Genomic DNA, 27,741 nt, shown 5'->3' on the forward strand with positions numbered 1-27,741 from the left:
AAAGACAACCTAATTTTTTTTTAAATTTAAAATAACATGAATTTATTTCTGGCCTGAGCAAATTTCTGTGAAATGTAATCAATGTTCTTTGGTTCAGGAGAATCTAACGTTACTGTGGTCTAAAATTAATCACGACAATCTCAAATACTGTGAGTTTGTAATAATGAGATTAAAACATCGTGTATTTAATTAGCATGATTTGAGGAAAAGTGGAGGCAAAGGTTTGATCTTCTACAACAAACTTGAGACTGCTCTGCACCAGGAAACGCTTCCCTGGAGCAAACATATCACGAGGGAGCCTTCTGCTCATGGCGCCAATCTCCCTCAAACTGCGCCCCAGCTTGTTGCGTCTGCCCAGAACGCAATGGCTGCTGGGGCAACAGAACCCAGAAGCAGCTGGCCAGAACACAGTTTGGGGGAGACTGGCACTGCAAACAGGAAGCTCCCCCTTGGAACGGTAAGATCCGTTCATGCGGGGGAGGGATTAGCCAGGTCACTGGATCTGGCCCACAAGCTGAAGTCTTGAGAGCTCTGTTCTATAACAGTAAAAAGAACATCCCACAGGCTTGAACTCAAACCCCCCCCCCCCCAAAAAAAACACATTTACTTATGGGGCCTCTTGTTTTCCTCTTTGGTGGTCAGAAAACCTGGTGTGTCTATGCATCTGCCATAAATTGGTTCCCAGGAATATTTCCCAGTATTAATATGTTGCGTCCATAAGCCCTCAGTCAGAACACTCATACCAACAAAAAACAATACACAGAATACATTACATAGAATTTCTTTTGCATAGTCTTTAGTCATTGACTGAATATGTAACATTTCTTATTCATTATCGAAAGCTTCAGTAATAAGAAAAAAAATTATAAGTAATAAGAACAAGAAAAGAAATACCTGCAAGTGATTTATCTTCACAGCTCTTTATAGTATGAACACAGGAAGTCTACTCAGGCCTTTTCTAGATGATGAAAAGGCTAGAATCTGAACCCATTGAACTCTTGAACCCATTTCAGCCCTTGTAAGGTGAGGGGTCATCCTCCAATCCTGCCAGACATCTCCAGCTGCTTTTGCCCTGCTGGTAGGTCCATTGCCCAAGTCTCCTCTGTCAGCTGCCACTCCAATGTCCCTCCAATTCTCCAACTATCTTCTTCCACTGCCTCAGAAAGGAACTTCTAGTTTTCATCAAAAACCAGAAGTGCCCAGACCTCAACAAGCACACAGCGTCTCCAGGCCTCAGAACATCTCCCGGATGCAACCAGGTGCTGCTTCGGGTCACATCTGGGAGGTGCTCAAGGCCCTCCCTGCGGATTCCATTATCTGCGGGTTTCGATATCCAAAGGGGTTCCGGGAATGGATCCTCCGTGGATACCAAGGACCGACTGTATTCTCTTAGACACTTAACATCACCTCCTTGATAATCCCAGCATTCAAAATGAAAAAGATAGTCACAACTTCAGATCAAGCAACTAACATATATTTTTTTTCTTTTAAAAGACTGGGCATGATCCAGTCACAGTTATGAGACATGTAGACCTCCATGTGTTTACATGAGGGTAAGCCCATCTGTACCCAGTGGAACGTATTTGCCATGTAAACATTGATAGGATTAAGCCAGTGGTTTCCAAACTCTCCAGGAGAATTTGGGCCCTTGCAGGGGAGGAAAGGGGGTGGTGCCAGTGCTGCTGGCATCAGGGCTAATTTAGACTTACCAAGGCCCACAGATGCCCTCCAGAGGCAAGCCTGCAGGACCCTCTGAAAATCTCCCTGTACCTTAGAATTGTTGAAAAATGCTTGCATGACCCACTTCTGGTTTCTGTTGCAAAAAAAATTTCAACAATTCTAAGGTGCAGGGAGGCTTGCCAAGGTCCCCGCAGGCTTTCCCCATCCTATGGAGGGCATCTGCAGGCCTTGATAAATCTAAAATTAGCCCCAGTGACAGGAACGTCAGCACCACTGTCATGGTCACCCCTCAAGAGCGCAGGGTCAGAGCTTCTCAGGCTGAGGTGTTGTGACGCCTCAGTTTGAGAACCTCTGGATTAAGATGTTAAACATGTATTTGAATCTTACCTAAAGAAATCAACAGGATTTCAAAAGGATTTAGAAGCATTTTGACTTGAAAGGGTTATGCCAAGTTTCTTTTTTCCCTACTTAACAGACATTTCTATAAACATGAAATAATAACTGCATTCAGGCCAAACTGATTTTGAACTGATGGATCTGGATTACTTTAAGAGCTGAAGTACTGAAATAAATGGATTCTATTCCCACTCATCCTTATATTAAGCTTCGTCATTCAAAGATGCAATTTCTTAAACTATTCCAACTGCTCATATAAGAAACTGCTTTGCCAGATACAACTTAGAAGTCAGGGCAGCACACTCCACAGCAGCAAACTCATGCTCACAGTGAATGCGACTCTCTCTACCATGCTTACTGCTACTCACAGTCCTACAGTTCTTTCAGTATCCATGATCTACAGCTCACCATAAGGCCTTACAGAAATCAAAGTGACAGAGTGTGAGGCGTTTGCACTTTTAGCCAGAAAATGCTTAAGATCTTGTATAATGTGCCACAAGATTGAGGGTAATTTCCTACATGTAATTACTTGGTAGTAGTTCCCACTGAATGAGGACTTACATCCCCATAAACACACACAAACTTGCATTGTTGAGGGTCTCGATAATAACAATTTGTCTCAAAATGTATGTTAAACTTCAGGAACTTTTTAGTATTTGTTTACAGGTATAACCTAATTATCCACAGATTTTCCACCCACAGTTTTATCTCAATGCAATGCGAAGGGTCCTTTAAATTAAAGGGAAAAGGTTCTTTAACAGTAGGCTTGCTAATGTGGAAGAGAGCAGCCGGCAGACAATCAATCATACTCTCTCCAGGCGCTTAGAACAACTTCTGTCCGAGGTAAGTGACCCCTCTCTTCCTGACCATGTGAAAGAATGCAAAGTGGAAGCGATTATCACTTCCTCTTTGCATACATTCCCTGTACTATGGGTGAAGGGAAGCGTCACTTGCCTCGGACTGAAGCTGTTCTAAGCACCTGGAGAATGATCGATTGGTTGTGTGCCTGCTGCCACTTTATATTACAATGATCAGAGAGGCTATTTTTAAATCACTGAGCAAAGGGACATTGTTTTTTAAACGGATTTGTTTTAACACAATTTTTGCCATCCATGTGGATTCTGGGAAGGAACTCTTGCGGATGCAGAGACTCAACCTATATTTAAGCATTTCAGTTTGAGCAGCAAAGACTGAGTAAGTAAGCACAGACAAAGCTGGCCCTAAAGCAGCAGCATCCCCTAAGGCTGTTGCTTGCTTAAAATGCCCAAGTCTCAAATAGAGTCTCAGTGGTTGAATTGATCTCTCAACATACACTCTCCAAGGCAGACACTAGTCTCAGATACAACCCTGACAGATAAATACGATTTGCATAGGAGGGCTGAAGCTTAGTTTAAATTAGCCAGCAATAATGATTGGACGATCTGTGGTTGGTTGGATGAAACCATCAATAATGGTTGGCTGAAATATGGATGATCCAGTCTCTCCATGCCCACTAGAGGATCATTCAGGCAACACTTTTCAGATGTCCTGGTGAGACTGGAAGCAGACCATGGGCTCTCGAGCTTTTTTCCAAGTAGCCTTGCACATAGAAGACAATACCCAAAATCAGGCTATGAACAGCCCAACTTAGATAGGATAGAAATCCAGCTTTCCAGCACTGATGCAGCTAAAGTTTTGCATCCTGCAAAAGGGAGGCAATCATGCAGACTTCCTCAAGGTAAGAGAACATTTATTCCTATATCTTGGGGCTGCATTGTGGATGCATCAGAGCTGGAAAGTTGGAGAAGACTGGGCCCTACACCTGTAATCTTAAACACACTGAGTAAATCCCACTGAACTCACTAGGGCTTTTAAAAATACATCTAAATCTTTATTTTTACTAACTTTATTTTAGTTCAGAGAGGACTTATGCCTGACTAAACCTGTTTAGGGTTGAACTGCACAACTGAGTCTAATCCCACTAGCAATCTTTCTCAAATAAAGTACAGATGCAGTCTAAGAACTGCAGACCTGCTACATTTCAGTGACCAAAAACAAGCAAGAATTGGACGTTTCACCCTATAATTAGCTTCCGAAAAATCAATAAACCAGCTTCAATTTATCTGCAGAAACAAACAAACCCTCCAGCTAAAACTGAAAGCTGGCACTACTGCCTGCCATATATTTTATTGCGCTAGAAGCAACAATTATTAGAGTTGCCATTTTCATAGTCCACGTCAAATTTATAATCCCATTTAGTTTCACTCAAGCTGTAATAAACCTAATGAAAGCTACAAACCAGATGAATATATTGTGTTTTACCCCAAAGCACATGCTTTCTGCTTACAGCAATAACACTTTGTACGGCTTAAGACAAATGTTGGGACAACACCTGAGAGCTCTGAAACAACCTGGATTTGCCCCTCTTTCAGACTTGTGTAGCATTTCTAAGAGTTTAAAATAATTAATACATAGATATAACATATGTAGCTGCCGAGGGGCTAAGTAACCCTCTGAACATTATCTACCTCCCAGTTTTGCAGGACAGTCACTCCACGATTGCAGTGTGGAGTAGTGGGTCAAGTCTCTCTCATCAACACTGAAGGTTCCCTCTCACATCTCTGCACTTCTCCAACCAGACGGAGGGGAAGAGTCATAAGCAGATGAGTCACCCCAACCTGGAAAGTAGGATGGAGATGCTCCTCTATAAGCAGGAACTCAGCCTCCTGAGGCTGGAGCAGTGGCACCGCACCTTCTGCTTAAAAGGGTGCAGAGAGGAAAGGGGACAATTGGAAATTGTAGCCTCTAGTCTAACTCATCATACTGGAGGGTGTCCGGGCTACTGGGGCAGAGATATACTCCACTGCTGAGTCAGGGCTGGGGGGAGTCTCCTTCACACCTTGCTGCTGTTCTTTTTCTGAACTTAACCTGATATAGGCTTTCTTATATTAAAAACAAATACAGTGAGTTTTCTTTATATGCAAATTCACTATCTGCAAATTCTCTTATCTGTGAGGGGCAGAACTGCTACTTTCTCTGGTTATCCAAGCCTCTGTTCTCATTATCTGCTATGCAGAGACCTTCTGGAGGCCACAGGGACCTTTCAGAATGATGCCTTTGACAGCACGGACCCCTTTAAAATGGCTGGTCATTTTAAAGGGGTCTGCACTGGTTGCAGGCACCATTCTGAAGGTCCCTCCAGCCTCTGGAAGGTCTCTGTAGCATCCAGAGGTATTTTGGCACTTCCTGCTGCACTCTGCTGGCTTTCTGAGAGTCTCTGCTGGATTCTTCTGATGGTACCCCTTCCCCCTCCCCAAGGAAACCCTTGTACCTAACCCCATTGATCCGATAGGATCAATAGATCGTTATCTGCGAATTTGCTATCACTAAGGTTTCCAGGAACCTAACCCTAGTGGATTACAACAACTGACTGTACAAGCATTTTTACCGCCAAAAACAGAAAAACACACGCGCACGCACACACACGCACGCACGAGATTTCCGGGTCCAAAAAAGCAACAGCTCTTGTAATTGCATGGGATAACGAGCAGTAGTGGACCTGCCTTCAAGGCACCCTGGGGCAAAGGTTTGCTATGGCGCCCCCCTCCCCAATGACCTACAGTGCAAGGAAGCCTCACACAGCTCCAGGACCAACCAGGGAAGCCATCTGAGGCTTCCCCATGGTCTTAAACTATACTTCTGGTACAGTTTCCAACTGTGTTGGGAGCTTCAGAAGGCTTCCCGCGCAGTCCTAGAGACGTGCAACTGGGGCATTTGCCCCATTCGCTTAATGGTAGGTCTGCTGCTGATGGTGAGAGCCAGCATGGTGTGTGATGGTTAGAATGTTGCAGTATAGCTGGTTCCAATTCCTACTCAGCCACAAAGCTCATTGGGTGGCCATGGGCAGGCCATTCTCTCTCAGTATAACCTACACAGCATAAGGTTACTCTAAGGAAGGGGTCGGCAACCTTCTTGGGAAAGGGAGGGGGGCAGACGTTCAGCAATGATTTCATCACCGAACATCCAGTTGCCGAGCTCCTGGAAATGGCTGTGCAGAGCTCAGCTCGGAAGGCGAGACAGCACAGGCTCCACGAGCTGGGCAGACAGCTCCACCGTTCCCCATCAGGCATGTGGGCAGGAGGCCTCATCTCCCAAGCCGTGCTCCAGACAAGCCAGATTACTTTGAGCAGCAGGCTGGATCTGGCTCACAGGCCATAGGATGCTGACTCCTGCTCAAAGGCTAAAGGGTTAGAGAACCATATATGCTCCTTTCTTGAAGGGTGGGCAGGATATTTATTGTAATAAACCTTCTATGATAAATCATACTTAAGGCAACTAATAAAATATATGCCAACAACAAAACAAAACAAGCCCAACAATAAAACCAATAAACAAAGTTACAGAAACAGCAGTAAATAAAACACCATACTATAACAGCAAAAAGCATAAAAAATACATCATGACAGGTTCTGACTAAACCATGCCCTATGCAATAAAGAATCTGTTTCAAGCAAATATAGTTAAGAGCCTGTTTAAAGGCAGGTGAAGAGAGAGTAAGGAAACCTCTCTCAGATGGCTATTCCACAGTTTAGACGCCGCCACTGAAAAAAACTTTCTCATGCCCCTACCAACCACATTTGCAATGGGCCATCAAGGAGGACCTCAGAACCTGACCACAGATCTCAAGAAGCCTAACCTGGGAGGGGATGATTCTGGATGCACCCTGTTCCCATAGGCTGAAGCTCCTTAGATTGAGTCAAAGAATACAGGCATGTCCGCTTATCTGCAGGAATTCCATTCTGGAATCCCCCACGGACAGTTGAAACTGCGGATATAGATGAACACCTGTCTCCCTGGTCCTGGGGAGCTGCCCCCCTCCTGAAGTGAGGGGAGCTCTGCTTCCCTTACCTCCGGAGGGGGTGGAGGCATGCGCACTGGGGGCCCCCAGACCCAATCTGCAGATAAGTGAATCCATGGATACAGGGGCCACGCTGTACTGGAAGGGACTTGAAGATCATAAGAACATAAGAACAGCCCCACTGGATCAGGCCATAGGCCCATCTAGTCCAGCTTCCTATATCTCACAGCGGCCCCACCAAATGCCCCAGGGAGCACACCTGATAACAAGAGACCTGCATCCTGGTGCCCTCCCTTGCATCTGGCATTCTGACATAGCCCATTTCTAAAATCAGGAGGTTGCACATACACATCATGGCTTGTAACCTGTAATGGATTTTTCCTCCAGAAACTTGTCCAATCCCCTTTTAAAGGCGTCCAGGCCAGATGCCATCACCATTTCCTGTGGCAAGGAGTTCCACAGACCAACCATATGCTGAGTAAAGAAATATTTTCTTTTGTCTGCCCTAACTCTCCCAACACTCAACTTTAGTGGATGTCCCCTGGTTCTGGTGTTATTTGAGAGTGTAAAGAGCATCTCTCTATCCACTTTATCCTTCCCATGCATAATTTTGTATGTCTCAATCACGTCCCCGCTCAGGCGTCTCTTTTCTAGGCTGAAGAAGCCCGAACGCCTTAGCCTTTCCTCATAAGGAAGGTGCCCCAGCAATCATCTTAGTTGCCCTCTTTTGCACCTTTTCCATTTCCACTATATCGTTTTTGAGATGCGGCAACCAGAACTGGACACAATACTCCAGGTGTGGCCTTGCCATCGATTTGTACAACGGCATTATAATATTAACCGTTTTGTTCTCAATACCTTTTCTAATGATCCCAAGCATAGAATTGGCCTTCTTCACTGCCGCCACACATTGGGTCGACACTTTCATCGACCTGTCCACCACCACCCCAAGATCTCTCTCCTGATCTGTCACAGACAGCTCAGAACCCATCAGCCTATATGCAAAGTTTTGATTTTTTTGCCCCAATGTGCATGACTTTACACTTACTTACACTGAAACACATCTGCCATTTTGCTGCCCATTTTGCCAGTCTGGAGAGATCCTTCTGGAGCTCTTCACAATCACTTCTGGTCTTCACCACTCAAAAAAGTTTGGTGTCATCTGCAAACCTCACTGCTGAACCCTATCTCCAGGTCATTTATGAAGAGGTTGAAAAGCACCTATAAAAGGCCTTGCACAAAGCAAGGCTGGCCTTTCCTTTGCTGCCACTACTGCATCACAGACATGAAACAACAAGCAGTGGAGGGAGCCCTTGTTCCACAGGTCACACGAGAGGTCAAAGTCGCCCTCACGCTGTGTCGGGCCAGTGTGGGCTCCAACAAATCTCCAGAGGGCCAGAGGCTTATTGGAAACTGGGGGCTCCCTGAGGGCCGCACTGAGAGGCCTCGAGGGCCGCAAGTGGCCCCAGGGCCGGGGTTTGGGCACCCCTGATTTAAGGTTAGAAGACAAAGTGTTAGAAAGAGTACACTTAACTTCTCCTTCTCTTCCTCCTCTCCTCTTCACAACTCAGGTAGTTTTCCCTCTCCTTCTCCACAACTCAGAGGTCCACTTGCCTTCCCCTTCTCCTTGCACACATGCTAAACTCGCGGTGCCTTACCTGGCACTTTGTTCCCAAGGCACTTGGTGTCCCAGAGGCCATGCGTGCTTCTGCAGACATCTTGTCCGATTCTCTAATCATTGCAGGCAATGGCTACAGTTCTCTGACAGGTGGCCATCTGGCCTCTGCTTTAAAACCTCCAGTGACAGACAGCCCACAGTTGGACGAGGAAGATTGTTCCACTGAGAGACAACTTTTACAGTTAGCAAATTCCTCCTCCTGTCTAAACTAAATCTACTTCCCTGTGGTCTCAACCCACTGATTCTAGCCCTGTCCTCGGGAGCCACCAAGAATAACTCATCTCCTCCTTCTATGCGACAATCCTTCAGATACTTGAGCACAGCTGACATATCACCTCTCAGTATTCTCTTCTCCAAGATAAACAAACCAAGTTTTTTAAACTGCCCATCATAGGACCTGGTTTCCAGACCCCTTAACCAGAAACAAATGCAAAGCCAATGAAAATGAAATACGTACAATGATGAAGATGAAATTTTTCTGGTTTATGGGCCACACACGGCTTTCAGGAAAAGCCAAACAGGAGGGGCACTTTCCATTCCATGCCACAACCGCCTTTCTTCTTGCCCAATTGTCCCACAGCCTTGAACCAGGTAGTTGCTTCTGATGCCTGTCACCCCACACCTCTCTGCACCCCAAATATCTAGGGGTGAGGCTGTCTGCCACAGCCTGCGGGATGATCGGGCAAAGAAGAAAGACAGATGTCGAACAGAAAGCACCATGGGCTGGACTGCTTTCCCTGAACACAGTGGGCCATGGTTTGGAGACCGCTGGCCTAAAAGAGCCATCTTTCTGATTCCACACAAAAAATCTGGCCAAGACATTCTGAACCGACCAAAGTTTCCAGCCTGTCTTCAAGGGCAGCTCTACGCAGAATGCATTACAATTATCTAAGCCTAGAAATGGCTACAGCATGAATGAGAGGCCTAGAGTAGATTTCTCCAGGAGACGTACCAGCTGGCAAACTGACTGGAGTTGGCACAAACCTGCACAATACTGTCACTTGTGCATCTATAAGCAGGGACACACTGAAGAATCCACCTAAGTTGTAAACCCATTGCTTCATATATTGTACATGTAATAAATCAAATAATGAATTCCATTGGTGCACCACAAGTTGCAGCCACCACTCACATTTAGACTATGACACTTTGGGGGCATATCCTCAAAACATGGCTATGCAACTAACATTCCTGCATATTTTGCAATGTAAGGGGCAATCTTGCCCATGAAATGACTATCTACAGCAGGGGTGTCCAAATTTTTTGGCAGGAGGGCCACATCATCTCTCTGACACTGTGTTGGAGGGCGGGGAAAAAATAATTAATTTACATTTAAAATTTGAATAAATTTACATAAATGAATCTATTAGAGATGGAACTTATACAAATGAATGAAGGTCTTACAATAGCTTAAGGCCTATAAAAGGCCTTGCACAAAGCAAGGCCAGCCTTTCCTTCCCTGCCACTGCTGCATCACAGACATGAAACAGCAAGTAGTGGAGGGAACCCTTGTCCCACAGCTCAGGTGAGAGGTTGAACAGTCATTCTCACGCTGAGAGTAGTTGCATCAGGCCAGCATGGGCTCCAGCAAGTCTCTGGAGAGCCAGAGGCTCATTGGACTGGGAGCCTCCAAGGGCCGCAAGTGGCCTCCGGGCCAGGGTTTGGGCACCCCTGATCTACGGTATGAAATACTCCCATCCAAGTTATGGAATGCAAGAAAAAATGGCAGAGACCTATTTAATGAATTCCTGGGTACCTAAAGTAAATGACATGCTCATGGTTGGTGTTTTATCATAACATTGTTGGAATATATATTTCAGCTTTGTATTATCTGACAGCAATTGATCCTGCCTTATCTCTGTCAAGATAAAACCACAGGACACTGTGGAAACAGCCTACACATATTCTATCTATGGGTGTGTCTTCAGCAGCACAAGTAGATGTGGAGGTCTATACTATATCAGGAGCCACTTTGGTGCTAGGCTGTCTTACATAATGAAATGATCAGTTCTGTTTCCATGTCAAAGTGGCAGCAATGAAATGCCGAGACCACCTAAAATATTTTCTATAAATTGGGAAAAGGCATTGATGTCACCATTGATGGTGAGAACAGTCAAGGGCACAATATCAGTAGACTGGTAACTTACTTTGCAATAAGCCATGAGATCCACAGGGTCAGGCAGCCCATTTACTAGGATATTTTAACACCAAAATGTACCTATCTGAAGCTACAGAACAAATCCAAGTCAACCATGTTCATATACAGATATGCGTCTCTTAACAACCTTCCGCTTAACTACAGACCACATATACAAAGGTGGTCAAAGCACAACAAAGAGACTCTTAATGAGGCAGTTAGGACTCCCATAGCCTGCAGCAGAGTGTCTTTTGCACAACAAAGAAGCTCTTAATGAAAAGAGGAGGCAATCTGTCTCCAGTAGCTTGTGCAACCAGTGTCTGGAAGGTAGTGTTCAACAAAGGCACTAGACCAGGCTGAATGTTCACATGGCAACCTAACTGCACAACAATGGGGATCGGACAACATATCCCTGTTGTTAAGTAGCACACACCTGTATATGAAAATGCTCCACTGTGGCGCTGGGAAGATCCAAAGACCCACAAATGGGAACACTAGGCAAAAGGCTACAGTTTCAGGCATGTTGTCTGGTGCAGCCACAGGAATGGACTTCTCCATCTCTGGAAAGCCCCACCTTCTTTCCTGAAGTTGTTTCTGAAAGGTATGATAACTGGGTGATCTACCCAATAGAACTGGGTAGATGGAAGCAAGCTGGTGCATTGCTTTTGGATAACAGTAAGATGAAATGAGAGAACATGAAAAGATATAGAAGGGCAGGGGGAATGAGGAAAAATAACTTTGCAAACAGTGAGGGGAAAAAATCTAAGAGACCTTAAGCCATTTCTGCCCAAAGTTGCATATATGAAACAGGGATCAAATGTGTACACCTGTGGGCTGCGCAGAAATGGATCAATGAGAACATGGGGAAGTTATAGAAATTACATGATGATGGTGTTATGAGTTGGACTTTTATCTGTGAATTCTGGGTTCAAGTTCCATCGGGAACAGATCTAGGTCCTCTAGGTCCCCTGACCACATGAGCATCTTTCTTTGCATTCTCCACAAGTGGCAGCAGTAGTCACAGTGTTCCAGCTGCTAGCTGTTGTCTGCCATGCCTTCCACCCCACACAACACTGTGACACTACATGGGACACTGGGGATAAAGAAAAGATGGATAGCAGCAACCATCTTAAACAGTTGTTGATGCAGCTGGCCCACAGAGAACCAAGAAACAGCTGCCACTGCAGCACAAAAATAATTGCTTAAAAAGTGGCACAAAAAATAATTGCTTAAAATAGAGATTCTCAAACTTTTAGCACCAGGAACCACTTTTTAGAAAGAGAATCTGTCAGGACCCACCCAAAGTGATGTCATGACCAGAAGGGACATCATCAAACAGCAAAATTTTTAGGCTGCAATCCTACCCACACTTACCCAGGAGTAAGTCCCATTGACTATCATTGTTAAAAGCATATACATAGTAGCCTGTTAAAAGTACAGATCTGTAACATTTCCCCAAATGCAGTCTCATACCAGGGTAGCATCAAGTCTAATATATTAAATATATAATATTGAAATGAATGGAGACCCACCTGAAATTGGCTTGCTACCCACCTAGTGGGTCCTGATTTGTAGTTTGAGAAACACTGGCTTCAAGGAATGTTAATGTTTCAATTAATACTGTTAGCAAGAAGCCAGTGTTTTGTACAGTCTCATCCCATCATAGCAGGGCAAAAACATTCTCAAAATTGCAGGTCTGGAACAGATGGCATGTTTAAAATAACAGGAGAAAGAGCATCACGCACCAAAGGTACAGTAAAAACCACCTGAGATGACACAGTTGCAGGTTGCGCAGTACACACTATGCTTCGATCAGCTCCTCTGCTCAGAGCGATACAAACATCTCTTGAATTCAGAGATGAAGAGGGTCACTCCATTAGAAGCAGATTCCCAACCTCAATTCACTTGGAATTACAATTGGATTTGCTAAACCATCAGTCATCGTCCCCCCGCTATGCCCCCACCTCATTGCAGATTCTCACCTAAAGCAAAGCGGTTGAGCAACCTGTGTTATTATCTGAGCTAAGTGAAAGTCAGAACCTCTAAATTGTTACTGTTCAATATATGTCATTGATTTGGTCATTATTACTCTTTGCTGCTCTGGAAAAGTTGGTTAAATGATGAGGATTATCTTGGAGTGCAAATGCCAATTACTCATTCAGTCCTTCATATGTGCTTTTGACTGTTCCGTTGGGGAATGCTGACGTGCCTTTGGAACAGCCACTGTGGGAATGTTCCCGATACAGAAGCACACTGCCTCCTCACAGGGGTCACTGCAGGACAAATGCCAATTTCACATCTACAAGTTAGCCTCCAGAGAATTACTTTAATTTTAAGCAGAAACACTCATCTCTTTTAGTGACCCTTCTGCGTTAAAGTGATTATCTTATAACCTGGAATGATTCCTATTGCTTTTTACAATGGATTACAGAACCTGATATATACAGATCATGAATACAGGAAGGGTAAGAACAGCAGAAATGAGTTCTAAGGATTCCTTCCCTCCAGTTTTTAAATTGTTGTTTGTTTTAAATTTTTTACATGCCACAGAAAAAAGCCACATCAGCACGATCTAGTCATTTTGGATCATCACTTGCCTTTGCAAGATTTGAATTTACATTATATTTTCCCAAATTACAAGGGCAGAGGCGTTCTTTATATGGTATTTGCCTATATCTGCCTTCTGTGACCTTGGATGGAAACACATTGAATCTTGCCAAAGAGATTGCACGACGTTCAGAAGGGTTGATCAGAATACTCAGATAAGGAGCCATTTGCCCATACTTTAGCGGGATAGAAAAATTAAGAGGGGAGCAAATTCTAGAAGCAAGTTCAAAGAGGTTTTGTGCCTCAATGTCTCGCATTCTTTGCTTTACCCTTTGATAAACTCCAGGGAATGGACAGAAACTTAAAAAATCCAATGAAAAACCAATTGATTCGATTTTTGATTTAATTTGGCTATACCATTTAGAAGAACCAGACTCAGATAGCATTCTGGATAGGAGACTGCCTGGTTTCACGTTATAATGTAATTGAAGCCAATAGCGTATGGTTAAAAGCCATGCTCTTGATACTAAGAGCGATTGTCCGGTCTCCAAACATAATGCAGAGTATGGTACAGATTTAGGTAAACCCAGGATAGCCCTCAAAAATCATACACATTCTTTTTTATTGTCCTCGGCACACTAGATCCCGCCACACTTACATGACTCCACTTCTCGGCAAAATGAATGGGCTTTCGGATGAGGCAAAACTGAAGTGTCTCCTAAATGACTGCTCACCAGATGTGCTAGAGGGAATTTCTAAATTTTTACTTTTGGTGATTTCTAAGCCTTCTTAATGTAATTTGTCAAAAATGTTGATATTTTATGTTGAACTGTAAATGTTTTATTAGTAATTTAGTATCTTAACTCCGTTTTTGATAAACGGGATTAGGACTAATTATGTTTGCTTTTATGATTTCTCTGTCTATGCCTAATAAAGGTTCATTCATTCATTCATTCATTCATTCATTCATTATATTTTCAAGAATTAAAGCCATAATCAAGCAGCATCTATAACTATTGGGAACTGCTAATTAACGTACACTAAAGACTGCTTCAAATTTTGCTTTTAATTTTTTTAATGTGCACATTAAATGTTTAATGTGCACATATTTTTTCCCTCTTTATAAAAGTTAGAGCATTTCTGTCAGCATGACAGAAATACATTCTACCACTACAAGGACCTAGGATTGGCCTCCCAATGACCTGGGAGAGCAAGCACAGTGGGAAGCACACGTGTACAACCATGCCACAATTCTAAGACACTGTTTTACCTACAGATACCTTTGTTTGGATATTCCTGTAAGTTCCAACGCCTCAGATGAGAACAGAACCCATTTAATTCTGCATACTGCTTAAAGGCTAATTCATACTTCCATTTTTTTCAACTGATGTGCAAGGAATACAGTATATGAGTTAGAATGGTAAAACATACCTGATGCATCTGCAGTTGCATACATGCAGGTAAATAGCCATTTAAGTATGAATACGTATAAAGCAGTTCAAAAAAAGAACTTCTAATGCAACACTTAGGAAAATATTTTGCCTCCTGCAATAAATAACCACCACGTCCTCAATCCTGGGACTAACAATACTACGTTTTTCTAGCAGAACTTCAGTAATTAACTGCTTGCCAAGACTTTCTGCTGACAAACTGGACCACATAACTCAGAGAAGCAGCAAAGCCAACATTGCTTCTTGCCAACCCTGCTGCAGGAATGAGGGCCAATGGCTGCAAAATCTGATAATTTCACACTAATAGATTATGCCAATACTAGTACAGTAACTATTGCAACGCCAGGACAATTAACAGAGAGAAAATCCACAGTGGTAACTCCCTACCATTCCCCACACCATTACTCCCATTAACAAGCCAGGGTCACTTGCCCAAGATCACACTCTTTGCACAAAAACTAGTGCAAAACAGCAATCAACCCAACTCATATTTAGAATCCTGAATGTGCTTAAGGGTGAGGCATACACTCGAATCACTGTTTCACTGTCTGCAAGTACAGTGAATGGGGTTTAAAGCATATTAATAGCCAACCAATCTGTGATCCTGAATCCACATCCTCAAATCTGGACCCATTATACAGTAAAACCCCAGATCTGTCATCAAATGCACATTCAACAGGAAGTCAGCCACGCTTCCACTATCTGCATGTCACCCACATTTTTATTCATACGTTCATTTCTTTTGCCTTTTTTCATTTTAAGATATTATGTGTGAAGCATCCCTGGAAAAGGGACAAAAATGGATGCTGGGTGAGGAAAGACCTGAAGGGGTCCTTGAGCACTTATCACATTTCAGTCTCATGACTGTTCACAGTAATGTCTTCTGGCAAGGGACTGTGTAGTTAAATCTCTGAAGGATAATTTCTTATTTCTTCTTGCACCTGTTATAGAATTGTAACCAGAACTTTTCCATGTCTTAAATAATCTTAAGCAAGACTGTCATTAAACCTGACAAATATAATAAAAAGCCAAAATATATACACATCTTGGTAGAATTATTAGAAACTGACTCAAAAGATTCTTGAAAGTTTTTGTATTCTTCCCCACAAGAGTATCCATTTGAGCAGCATAAACAGATTAAAGTTTAACTGGGTTGTATATCAGGTCAAAAAGTAAGAAAGGAGGTGTGATCCCTGATGGAATAAAGCTGCAATCCTACAGTAGGACTTACTTCCAAGTAAACAGACATTGGGCTGCGTTGAGAGAGTCGTAAATGTGATTAGCAGCCCCGTTCCACACACTTGGAAAATGCAAAAGAAAGGTATTTTTAAAAAAATCTTGTTTTGAAAATTACTTCCAATACAGCAGTGCTATGAACCATCTAACATACTTAAGAACTGATGACATCTAGTGTAGCAAACACTTTAAAACAAATTGCCCACTAGGCTACTATTAAAATACACTTTGGAGAAAAAAAACACGGATTGGTCTTAGCAGCATCAAACAGACTTGAAGGAACAGGTATCTATCTTTTCCCTCACACATCGAAAAGTGGTCCCACAACAGCAGCAGATACTGTCAGTGTTGGAAACTGATTAGCCCAAGTCTCAGAAGTTACCCAGCCTCCCTCTAAACACACACAGAATTATGACCATTTGTACAGACCAGGGGTGGGCAAACTTTCAACTTGATCTTGAACCTTTAACTACTGTGTAGGAGAGATAATTTCAGCAGGTGCAGCTTGTCATCTCTCTCAACAATTGTTAAAGGTCCAGGATCCCTGAAGTTGAATGTTTGCCCACCTCTGGTATACACCCTCCCCACTAACAGCACAATCATGTGCAAGTCTACTCTGAAGTAAGCCTCACTGGACACAGGGGCAATCCTGTGCCCACAGGTAAGTAGGCACAGGATTGCAGTGCCAGGCAGTTTCCACCCCAAATGCAGGTTTTCTGTGGAGACCAGAAATCCTCCTGTATTTAAATACTTAAATAAATACTTCTAGGAGGTTCCTATGCCCCTTAACATGGATTTCTTCAGTATTAGAATATGTACTCTTAATATGTATTCTTTTTAAGGCAGCCCCAAACTAATCTTGACAGATTCCCTCCCTTTTTTTTCAGGATTGTGACTCTCTCAAGCCTACTGTGAGATAAGTAACTCACCAGAAATCTATATTTCTCAGCTTATATCACATTGTACATCATATACCTCATGCATATTCATAGCTGGGGCTCAGATGGCAAGGAGAGTGAGCATGCACAGAGCACCTTACTCCTCAGAGGCAATGCACAGAGGGCCTCTGAGCATGTACAGAGCACTTTACTCCTCAGATGCAATGCACAGAGGGCCTCTGTGCATGCGCAGAGCACCTTACTCCTCAGAGGCAATGCCCAGCATGCCACTGAGCATGCGCAGAGCACCTTACTCCTCAGAGGCAAGGCACAGCATGCCACTGAGCATGCACAGAGCACCTTACTCCTCAGAGGCAAGGCACAGCATGTATAGAGCACTTTACTCCTCAGAGGCAAGGCAGAGGACCTGTGAGCATGCGCAGAGCACCTTACTCCTCAGAGGCAAGGCACAGCATGCCACTGAGCATGCACAGAGCACCTTACTCCTCAGAGGCAAGGCACAGCATGTATAGAGCACTTTACTCCTCAGAGGCAAGGCAGAGGACCTGTGAGCATGCGCAGAGCACCTTACTCATCAGAGGCAATGCTCAGCGTGCCTCTGAGCATGCACAGAGCACCTTACTCCTCAGAGGCAATCTAGGACTGTCAGGTGGAGCTTCCAGATGAGACACACTCCGCCCCAGGACCTGCCTAGGGCTACTGTGCACAAACACAGGTCTTCGCCTGCCCGCCGCACCCGCCCGGCCAGCTGCGCGCGTGGGGGGGAGAGGGCGCAGCCGCCCCAGCAGCCAGCCCAGCAGTTCACTCGGTGCAAACTTGGGTCTGCCAAGAGAGGCGCGAAGTTTCCTTTGCAGAGCGAGGAGCAGTGCGAGGCGAGCCGCGGAAAGTTTGGCGGCGCGGAAGGGCGTCCAAGCAGCAGCAAGTGGGAAGGCGCGGAAGCAAGAGCGAGTACCTGCGAAGAACTGGAGGAAGGGCTCCGCGCGTGCTGCTGCAGCGCCGGGCAGAACGTGCCTGCCAGCCAGTCCCCGGGAGCTGGAACGCCGCGCGCCGCCGGTCCCGGCAGCAGTGCGGGGAGGAGACGAGGGAGGCGCGCGGGGCGGGGCTGCAGAAACCGCGCTCTGCCCCTCCACCGCCGGCACTGCGGGAAGGAGGCTGCCGGCTGCGCCTCGCTGCAGGCAGGCGGTCCGAAGAGCAGCAGGCTGCAATCCCAGGCCTGTCTACTCAGAAGCAAGCCCCACTAGAGTCAATGGAGCTGACTCCCAGGAAAGTGTGGACAGGATTGCAGCCGGACAGCCCAACTCTAGCCACACTTTCCTGGGAGGAAGCCCCATTGACTCGAATGAGACTTGCTTCTGAGTAGGCAGGCAGAGGACTGTACTGTCAGGCTGCAATCCTGTCCACACTTACCTGAAAATAAGTCTCATTGAACTCAGTGGGCCTTCCTTCTGAGCAGGCAGGCCCAGGATTGTGCTGTTCATTGTTCTTATTTCTGGGCGCTCCTTTTTACTCTGACAAATGCAAGAACGGGGGGGGGGATCGTCCCATTATGATTTTCCCAGTCAACTCTCGGAAAATGAATGGCCCACTGGAAGGAGCCCACTAGCCAGCCAGAGAAAAGGCTGGGATACTCCTGCTGGGCAGTCTTTGCTAACCAATAGGCCTGGGAGAGTTGATTGGGCGTCCCCAGTGGCCAGAGCTGGGGCTGTGCCCACCCCACAGTGTCTGTAGAAACACCTTTCCCTGCCCTTCCCATTTGGGCGTCATCAATTGGGCTATACCACCAGTCGCCCCCCCCCACTTCTCCTGTTGCCAAAGGCACAGCTGGCTGTCCATTCCTTTCCCCCAGGAATGGATATGAAACAAAATTACTGCTTCCTACAGAGCCATCAATGCCATGAATGACTTGGGCTTGCTTAATGGGCAACTTAGTGCTTAAACTTACAGGGGTTCTCAAACTGTGGGTCTGGAACCCACCAGTGAGTTACCACCCAATTTTTAGTGGGTTGGTTGGGCAGATTAGGCTCAGTGTATCAAGAGTTAAACAAGCTGCTGGGGGGGGCGGGCAACTGCTGCTGCCCAATCACCATTATAGCCACACCCCTTGGCATTCATGAATCAGCCTCCAGGGCAGTGTTTTTCAACCAGTGGTACAGGTACCACTAGTGGTACTTGAGGTGGTGTCTGGTAGTACTTGTAGGATCCCTGGACACCTGCCACCCAGCAGCAAGACCAGTGACACAGTGCAACAAACAGAGTGGTAGAAGGCTTGGCTTGGCAGGCAGAGCTCCAAAGCATGCTTTTTGCATGCTCAAAAAAGCCCTCCCATCCACCTTGAGCCTCTTAACTAGTGTTTATTGCATCATCCCTGACCCCCCAACCCAGAAGTTACTGGTGATGACAGACTCGCCAGGTAGTTCCAGTAGGTGGACCATACAAAGTGGTAAGGCAGGGGACAAACATTGAGAAATACTGGTCTAGATGTTAGAACCTTTCTGCTACCACCTCCCACTTCCCTGAACAATGAGAAGCTGCAGGGACGGCATGTCCAGTTAAAATGCTTCTGACTGAGGAGTGCTGGAGGCTGAGATGTCTTTATATTTACTTAATCTACTCTTTTAGAAGTAGAGCTGAGTGAAGGCAAATATATTCCTGTAAGCAAACAGCACAACCTTCACTAGCTGATTCCCCAGAGCTGCTATAGAAGCCAGCAAGCTTCATCTAGACTGAGGGCCCAATCCCATCCAAATTTCCAGTGCTGATGCAGCTGTTCCAATGGGGCATGTCCTGCATCCTTTAGTAGGGGGGCACTCATAGAGGCTTCCTCATAGAGGCTTCCTTACTTTGGGATGGCACTGTGGCTGCATTGGTACCAGAAAGTTGGATAGGATTGGGTCTTAATTTCTCTCCTTCCCAACTGCAGTTTCCAATAACACAGATTTGCCTTGCCAGAACACTGGCCTGAGAACCCATCCTGCTGGTGAACTGTCCATTCTGAAATCATTCACAGGGATAAACAATGTCCAGTGGAATAATTGTGTAAATATCTTGCAGTTAAAACAAGAGTCTTGTGGCACCTTAAGGACTAACAACTTCATTGTAGAATGAGCTTTTATCACATGCATGAGCTGGTCCATGAAAGCTGATGCACCCATCAATGCATTCCATCCTTAAGGTGCCACTAGATTCTTTGTTGCTTTTATGGTCATTAAAGAAGCATTAAGGATCTTTTGTCAAATCTCATCAAGTGTCACTTTAAGCATCAGCAAAATGTGTTATTCTTTAAGGTGCTGCTGGATTCCTTGTTGTTTTTATAGAGCACTAGAGCTCTTTGGTCAAATCCCTGATTCCCATTAAGTGTCACTTTAAGCAAAACCATCATGAGAGGCTCATTCAAAGTGATCTTCATAGGGCCAGCCTCCACATCTCCTCCACTCTTCGCTTGTGTTTATGGCACATGAGGATGGAAATGAAATGGGGCCAAGCCACAACAACTTAATGTTCTGTGTTAATGAAAACGAAAAGTCCTGGGACTTGGTCCCAGTGTGAACCACTCCTGCTGTGAGATCACAGTTGCAGTTGCTTGCAACTGCCTGATATGTGCTGAGGAGCTGCATCTGGTAGGGCTTTCGGGCAGAGAAGGACTGCTGTTCAGGCAAATTAAAAAGGTGATTTCAGAAATGTAGCAATGGCATGCCCCCCCCCCCCAATCCATGGAAAACTACAAAGATCTTCAGAGTGAATTGAGGAAAGGCTGGGTGGATCTGCAACTGGGAGAGGTGGTTTGGTGGAAGAGGTGGATTGAACAGAGGCAGGTGAGGAGTGAATAGAGCTAGAATGTGCTAAGTCAGCCATTTTCAACCACTGTGCCATGGCACACTAGTGTGCTGTGAATGGTCTGCAGGTGTGCTGCGAGAGTTGGGGGAGAGTCATTTGTTAATAGGGTCAATGGGGGTGTGAGCTCTCCACCAACAGCACAGTGTGCCTTGACAATATTAGTACCTTGTCAGTGAGCCATGAGATGAAAAAGGTTGAAAATCACTGTGCTAAATGTTCAGCACATATCATGACCTGGCTTCCCCAGCACATTGGCACATTAATCAGGAATATTCAGAAATATTTTGCATGAAAGGTGAGGCTTGGTTTGCTCAGAAAAGACTTTTTTGGGGGGGAGGACTAGTTAATGGGGAATGTTGGGGGGGAAAGCTTTGTTGAAGGCAGAGAGGCAGTTGTGAGAAATGTCACAAAGGGATAATCACAGATGAATGTGAAAATTGCAGGTGTGTGCAAGAAGGTTCATTTTTCAAATAGATCTACTTGATAACTGATGGAACAAATATAAAATGAAATATGAAATATAACTCATCAAATAGCACTTAACTGCACAACTGTCACTCTTTGGTGTGGTACAATTACAGAGCATTGCCATGCACTCTCCCTTCTCACCCACACACCACAAGCTTTCACATTACAGGGAGTTTCATCCAAACTATTCAGGCACCACTGCCGATAAATAATATATAAGTGTTACTTTGGTTCCAGACAAATGCTCAGTTTTGCAGCATGTCTGCATATGAATATATGACAAGAAACTAATGTCTTGATGCTTTGGCTACTTGTGTTATTAAGAGGCATGCTTAATCTTGGAAGTGCCTCTCCTTTAACTAAAAGGAGCAGCGGAGGGGGGGCGCTTGGGGGGGGGACTCAGACCAGAATCATGGCAGGTAGAGAAGAGGAAGTTAACTGTTCTCCGTCCTGTTTTTCTACTCAAAATCACACCCCAAAGCAGCCATTTGCCCCTGAAGGTGCTGTTTTCTGTTTTAGGGGAAAAAACAGGGTGATGGTGGTGATTTTCAGCAGGAAAATAGCACAAGGGGGATATGTTACCCCCCCCCATGTGTTGTAGTTGCTTTTAGAGACAGAACAGATGTTGCTTTTATCATGTGGTTTTGCTGTTTTTACAGGGTCTTTATGGTTGTCTGATGGCAGTTCCACATAGGTTTTTTTCATCCTACTTTCCATCTCCCCCTTCCCCCCAAAATATCCCACGATGTCCGGCTTTTCCACTTGATTCATTCCTTTGATTGGGAATTCACATGGCATGTGTTAGGTTCTGTGTTCTAGAGTAGGGGTGTCCAAACTTTTTGGCAGGAGGGCCACATCATCTCTCTGACACTGTGTCAGGGGAAAAAAAGAATTAATTTACATTTAAAATTTGAATAAATGTACATAAATGAATATATTAGAGATGGAACTTATATGAATGAATGAAGGTCTTACAGTAGCTCAAGGCCTGTAAAAGGCCTTGCACAAAGCAAGGCCAGCCTTTCCTTCACTGCCACTGCTGCATCACAGATGTGAAACAGAAAATAGTGGAGGGAGCCCTCATCCCACAGCTCAGGTGAGAGGTCGAACAGTCGTCCTCACACTGAGAGCAGTTGCATCAGACCAGCATGGGCTCCAGCAAGTCTCCAGAGGGCCAGAGGCTCACTGGAGACTAGGGGCTCCCCATGGGCCAGATCGGGAGCCCCTGAGGGCCGAAAGTGGCTCCCGGGCCAGGGTTTGGGCACCCCTGTTCTAGAGAAAGAGACCTGAATAACACCGCAAGATGATTGACACAGACAGAGGCAGGATCTGATTGAGATTTCCCATGGGTGAACAACTCCATTCTCTGCATGTCTGAGTGCATTTGCAAATAGAAAACAAACCATAGAACAAATCCCAAGTGAGTAAAATTCCGCACAATAGCTGAACAGTTTTTCTGGCTCTTAGTTAAAGGACAGGCTCTTCCGGGAATAAGCAGGCCTCTCAATACTGCATTGAGGTGCAAATCTAGCCCTGATTCTAAGCTCCAATGTAAAGCAACAACATGACTGCATTTAGCAACTGTAAATTAGTTCCCAGCAAAGAAACCCCATGCTACATTGCACCAGTGTGGATACATAGCACCAGTGTTCCCTGCCCCAGTATTTTATAGGGCACAGGCATACCATGCAAGGGAGCTATAGGGAAGGGAGCAGAAATGAAAGGCCAACTGGAGCAGTTCCCTTACAGCTTCATCCTTGCATCGGCAAATCATGGTTTAGTTTTGTTTGTTTTAAAGATGGAAGGCTGTTTCAAACAGAGCCACGAGCCTTCCCTCCACTGATCAGTCTCCACAGGTTGTCACCTGCCCAGTTAGCCATGGAAAATGGGCTCACACTTGGTGCAAGGCAAATCACCCCCCTGAGATTAACCCCTTCTGTAGCAACAGGGTTCATTTCATTACAGAACCATTGCATATGGACGAGCGGTCCACTGAGCACTGACAAAGCATTGCTTAATACAAACAAACAAACATGCAGCTCATTCTTAATCCAGAAGAGTTTTAAAGTACAGAATGCATTCAAGGGGAAAATCAATCTGGCTAGTATCTATACTGCTTCTTTCCCTGGAAGGTATCCCAGCTGTAATAAATTCTGTACTCTAAGGAGACCACTGCAGAATTGAAAACAGACTTCTTTGTAACAATACAGGATTCACTGACATCTCATGACTGTTGTAAAAGGGGCTTTGGGACTCACATGGCAGTGCTCGGAATATGTCTGGAATGCACAATGAGCTTTAAGTGCTGAATCATTGGTTTCAGAACTGATTATGGACCGTTGCTATATTCATATACACTAACAATGAAAGGGAAACATGGAGATTTTGCTCACACACATAGCATTACTTACGAAGCAGCAACTCCACCCTCTATTATTGAAATCCTGCAGCGACACATCAAACTTTAGCTAGAACGCGTTCTGTAAATATGAAGGATCAAAGTTGGTTGGCATCCTTCAGTCTTGAAAGAGTATGGTATAAGCCTACAGCACCTGGTATTCCCAGGCGGTCTCCCATCCAAGTACTAACCAGGCTTGACCCTGCTTAGCTTCCGAGATCAGACGAGATTGGGCATGTGCAGGGTAAGTCCTTAAGTTTCACAGGAGAAATCCCTCCCCCTCTGCCAAAGAAAGCTGGAATTAGGAAGTAGGAAAATTAAGGCATATCAAGAATCAGCATCTACTCTCTATTCCAGAAGTTAAATTATCCACAGAACACATTCAGGACTGTCAATAAGAACTTCAGGATTCATTCTGCTATATTTTTTTTCAGGCTCTAAAATCTCTGAGATTCCCCCTCCCCGCCCAGGCAGTTCACATGTACATCCTCACCCCCATTCCACTGCAGTCTCTCTAATACTGTCTCCATGGGCAGTGATACATGCTCGCTACAGAAGGACTCCAGCATCAGATAAGCAGGTTCTTCCATGCATAGAGTCAGGGGTACAGGCACGCTTTACAAGAAAACCTCACTCCCCCCAGCCACTTGTGATATGACAAAGCAAGCATGTGTGTCACCTAAATCTGTCCACAAGTCATGTCTAAGCCTTGCCCATAAGATTTTCTCCCAGGTGTGTTTACTGTCCTTTATGGCACATTCTGCCATGGAATCAACACAAGAAGTCAGCATATCAAGCAAATGATACAACAAATGATAGCAAATTATACAACTGTTGCAATACACTAACAAAGGCACTGTTTAGGGAGGGTGACATTGCCCACTTCCACCAGCATTTTGGACCATGCGCTCAAGAGGTATCTGCTAGGAGCAGGGCCTTTACAGTGGTGATGCCAACCATTTGGTACCCCCTTACCATGGACGCTCAACAGACGCTGACTTCGTATGCTCTGATACTCTGGGTTAAAACCTGGCTTTTCCCAAAAGGGTTGATGCAGCTTTTAGGCTGCTAAATTGAAACCTACGGCTTTCATAGAATCTAAATCATAGATTAGAATTCTAAATCATAGAATTAGAATACGTCTTCAAGGCCATCTAGTCCAGCCCCCCCCGAAACAAAACCTCCCTACAGCATCTCCAAAAAGTGCCTCTCTAGCCTCTGCTTTGAAGACCTCTAGCAAAGGTGAACCCACCACTTCCCTCTGTAATTGATTCCATTTCTGCATTGCTCTTACTGTTAAGAATTTATTCCTGATATCCAACTCTTCCCTCCTGCAGCATAAGCCCATTAGATTTAGTTCCAATGTCTAGGGTAGCAGAGAACAAACCTTTGCCTTTGTTTTCCAGACCTCCAACCATCTTTGTTGCCCTTTTCTGAATCTACTCCAGTTTCGTTTCATCCTTAAAATGAACTGACACAGTACACTGAAATTGGACAGGTGTTTCTTTGTTGTTTTGCTTGTTTCTCATCTTTAAACATTTGAATATGCTAGTGTTTTATTGATCTTATCATTAACTACTTTGGGTTCTTCTGGAGAGAAATGAGATAACAGTAGATGTTTTAAAATGTAAAGGAATATGCAATTCATCATCATGAGTGCTTACATAAGAAGCTACTTTCTTCGGAGTCAGCTTGGTCCATCTGACCAACCATTCTCAACACTGATTGGCAGCCATCCTTCAGTGATTCTAGCCAAGGGTCTTACCAGCCCCCCCCCCCCCCCTGAAAATGCCAGGGATTGAACCGGTGACTTTCTGAGTGCAAAGCATGTACTCTGCCACTGAGTAGCCAACTCACTGCTACAGATCAAGTGACTATCCTTTTAAACAGTTAGATGCGCCTGTGTACTACGTAGACATACCCAAAGGCAAAGGTAGCTTTTCTTTAAAGACGTGAGTGGTGGTAGGAATTAACATTTGTAGATAACTTTTCCACATTTCTTATATGGTTTAAAAAACAAAACACATGATCATCAAATAAACTGCTTTTCCCCTCTTGCATCTTTATCTTAAATATATTCCACAGCAGACCCTTGCTGAGAAGCTTACCTGGGCCTACCACTGGAATTTTTCCCTACCCAATGAATTTGGAAATGTTAGCTAGAAAAACACAGAAATGAGAGGTACTATGTTTGAGATTTCCAAATCTCAATCTTTTGACCAGATCAGAAAACTGATACAGTCAAAGCAAAAACATCAAGCACAACAGGGGAATTATCAAAAGATTCCTCAACCTGCCGTTTGGTAGAAAAATATGATCAACAACCTTTCATCTTCACTTCTCACATTTACTTAAAAAAAACAACACCAGCTGATCTCACTCCCCACATCAATCTGCAGCGACCAGAGCATACAAGGAGAAACAAATTAGCTGAAAGTAAGCAGAGCTTGATGAGCAGAGTGAGTGAGTGGCAATTAAACAGAAAACATACACATTCCATTAAGGCCACATGCCTATCTGCTGCCAATAAGCTCCCTGAATATTTCGCCTGCACAGCAATCTTCAGTGATTTCACGGTCATCTAACTTCTTTTGTCTAGTCATCATCAGCTTCATTGGTTTGAAAGTATTAGGAAGACTTCATGCAACATTGGCTGTGTCTCATTACGGTATATTGTAAACCAATCCACAGAAAATGAAGGCTGAATATCTTCTGTGATAGGTTTTCATGTCTCCTTTTTTCCATTTAAATGCCTGGTCATAAAATTCCGCCTGGCGTCATTGTTTTCCTTGTCGTAAAGTTGCTTATTACCCCCATTATAGAAGATGTTTCATCATCCTGTTCCAGAGCAAACAGGCCAGAAGTACAACCAATAAACGTTCTTGATGTCGCAGTTGCTAGTCTGGCAGATGTTTTCGAACACGCCAACCGTTTTCTCATTTATTTGTGAGTTTTTCCTACCCTCACTTTCACACTGTTCCAGAACGTTGCATGAATTGCAAAAAAAGAAGCTCAATGCAATCCTATGCACATCTACTCAGAAGTAAGGGCCAAGATACCTCAGCACCAGCGCTGAGCTCCAGTGCCAGCTTTGGGTGTCACAAATGTGCCATAAAGCACTTCCGCAACACCCTGAGAAGTATCAGCGTCGGTGCTGAGCTCAGCACCGGACGGATGACATCTGGAGCATGGTAGGAGATGGGCCAGTTAGATGGACCCATCCATATAATCCATCCTGGAGGAATCAGGGCAGAAGGGGGGTTGGACTGACAGAGCCCTGCTCCGCCGGATCCTATGCTCCATGTCGGGCTGATAAGCCCAACAGAGACCTCCAGCAAAAACCTCCACAGCCCTCCTCGAGTCTGTGACAGCAAAATAGCTGGTGCAGAAGGGAGGAAACCTATTGTGGTCCCTAAACCCTTACTTGGAGGAAGGGGATGAAAGTCCCCTTCTCCCAAGGAGACCTCTGACAGCCCTGGCAGTGCCACTGGATGCAGCAGTTGCCATTTTGGCACTGCTACACCCAGTGGAGTTGCCAGGGATAGGATTGGGCTGCCCAACCCTTCTGTTGAATGGGGCTCACTCCCAGCAAAGTGTGCATAGTGTTGCAGCCTCTGTCATTTTCAAAGTATTAGGGAAGTAAGGTAGTATCAGTATGGTTAGTTTCATGGTAGGCAAAATGCCTTTAGGATTCCCAGAAGATTCGTCAACCAACTCTCACCATTCTTGCTTCCTCCCTAACTGCTTTGCGCAACCCTGTGCTAGTGTACCTGTTGGCAGTGGAGGCAATATTTTCACCCATCAGCAGTCATTCCTGCACTTGCATAGGTTCCTTTCATCTTGATGGTGGTTTCCTTTGGCCTGTATACACGGCATAATATTTGTTTGTTTCCTTGCTGCACCAGGCAAACAAACCAAGTTGAAATGACATGTTTCAAATGGAGACCTGAAGAGACAGTAGTCCATCAGGTTCAGTACAGTGCTGGACTGCAGCTCTCTTTTTGTGTTGGACATGAAAGTGTGGAAATTAAAACAATTTGTGATATATATAATGCATACAGTGCAGTCATAAATAAATGTCTTGGGTACTATAATCAATAAGGATATGTAGAAATATTCAATAATGAAATGTAAACTCTCAGAGGATAATTATTAATTATTATCACTTATTATTTAGCTC

General features: G+C 44.7%; 1 pseudogene; it reads right to left on the reverse strand.

Annotated features, from left to right (window-relative positions):
* Positions 1-23,703: 23,703 nt before the first annotated feature.
* Positions 23,704-23,819, reverse strand: LOC136637041 (5S ribosomal RNA; annotated as a pseudogene).
* Positions 23,820-27,741: the final 3,922 nt, after the last annotated feature.

Source organism: Tiliqua scincoides, chromosome 1, assembly GCF_035046505.1.
Source record: "Tiliqua scincoides isolate rTilSci1 chromosome 1, rTilSci1.hap2, whole genome shotgun sequence".
In the NCBI taxonomy this organism is placed as follows: domain Eukaryota; kingdom Metazoa; phylum Chordata; class Lepidosauria; order Squamata; family Scincidae; genus Tiliqua; species Tiliqua scincoides.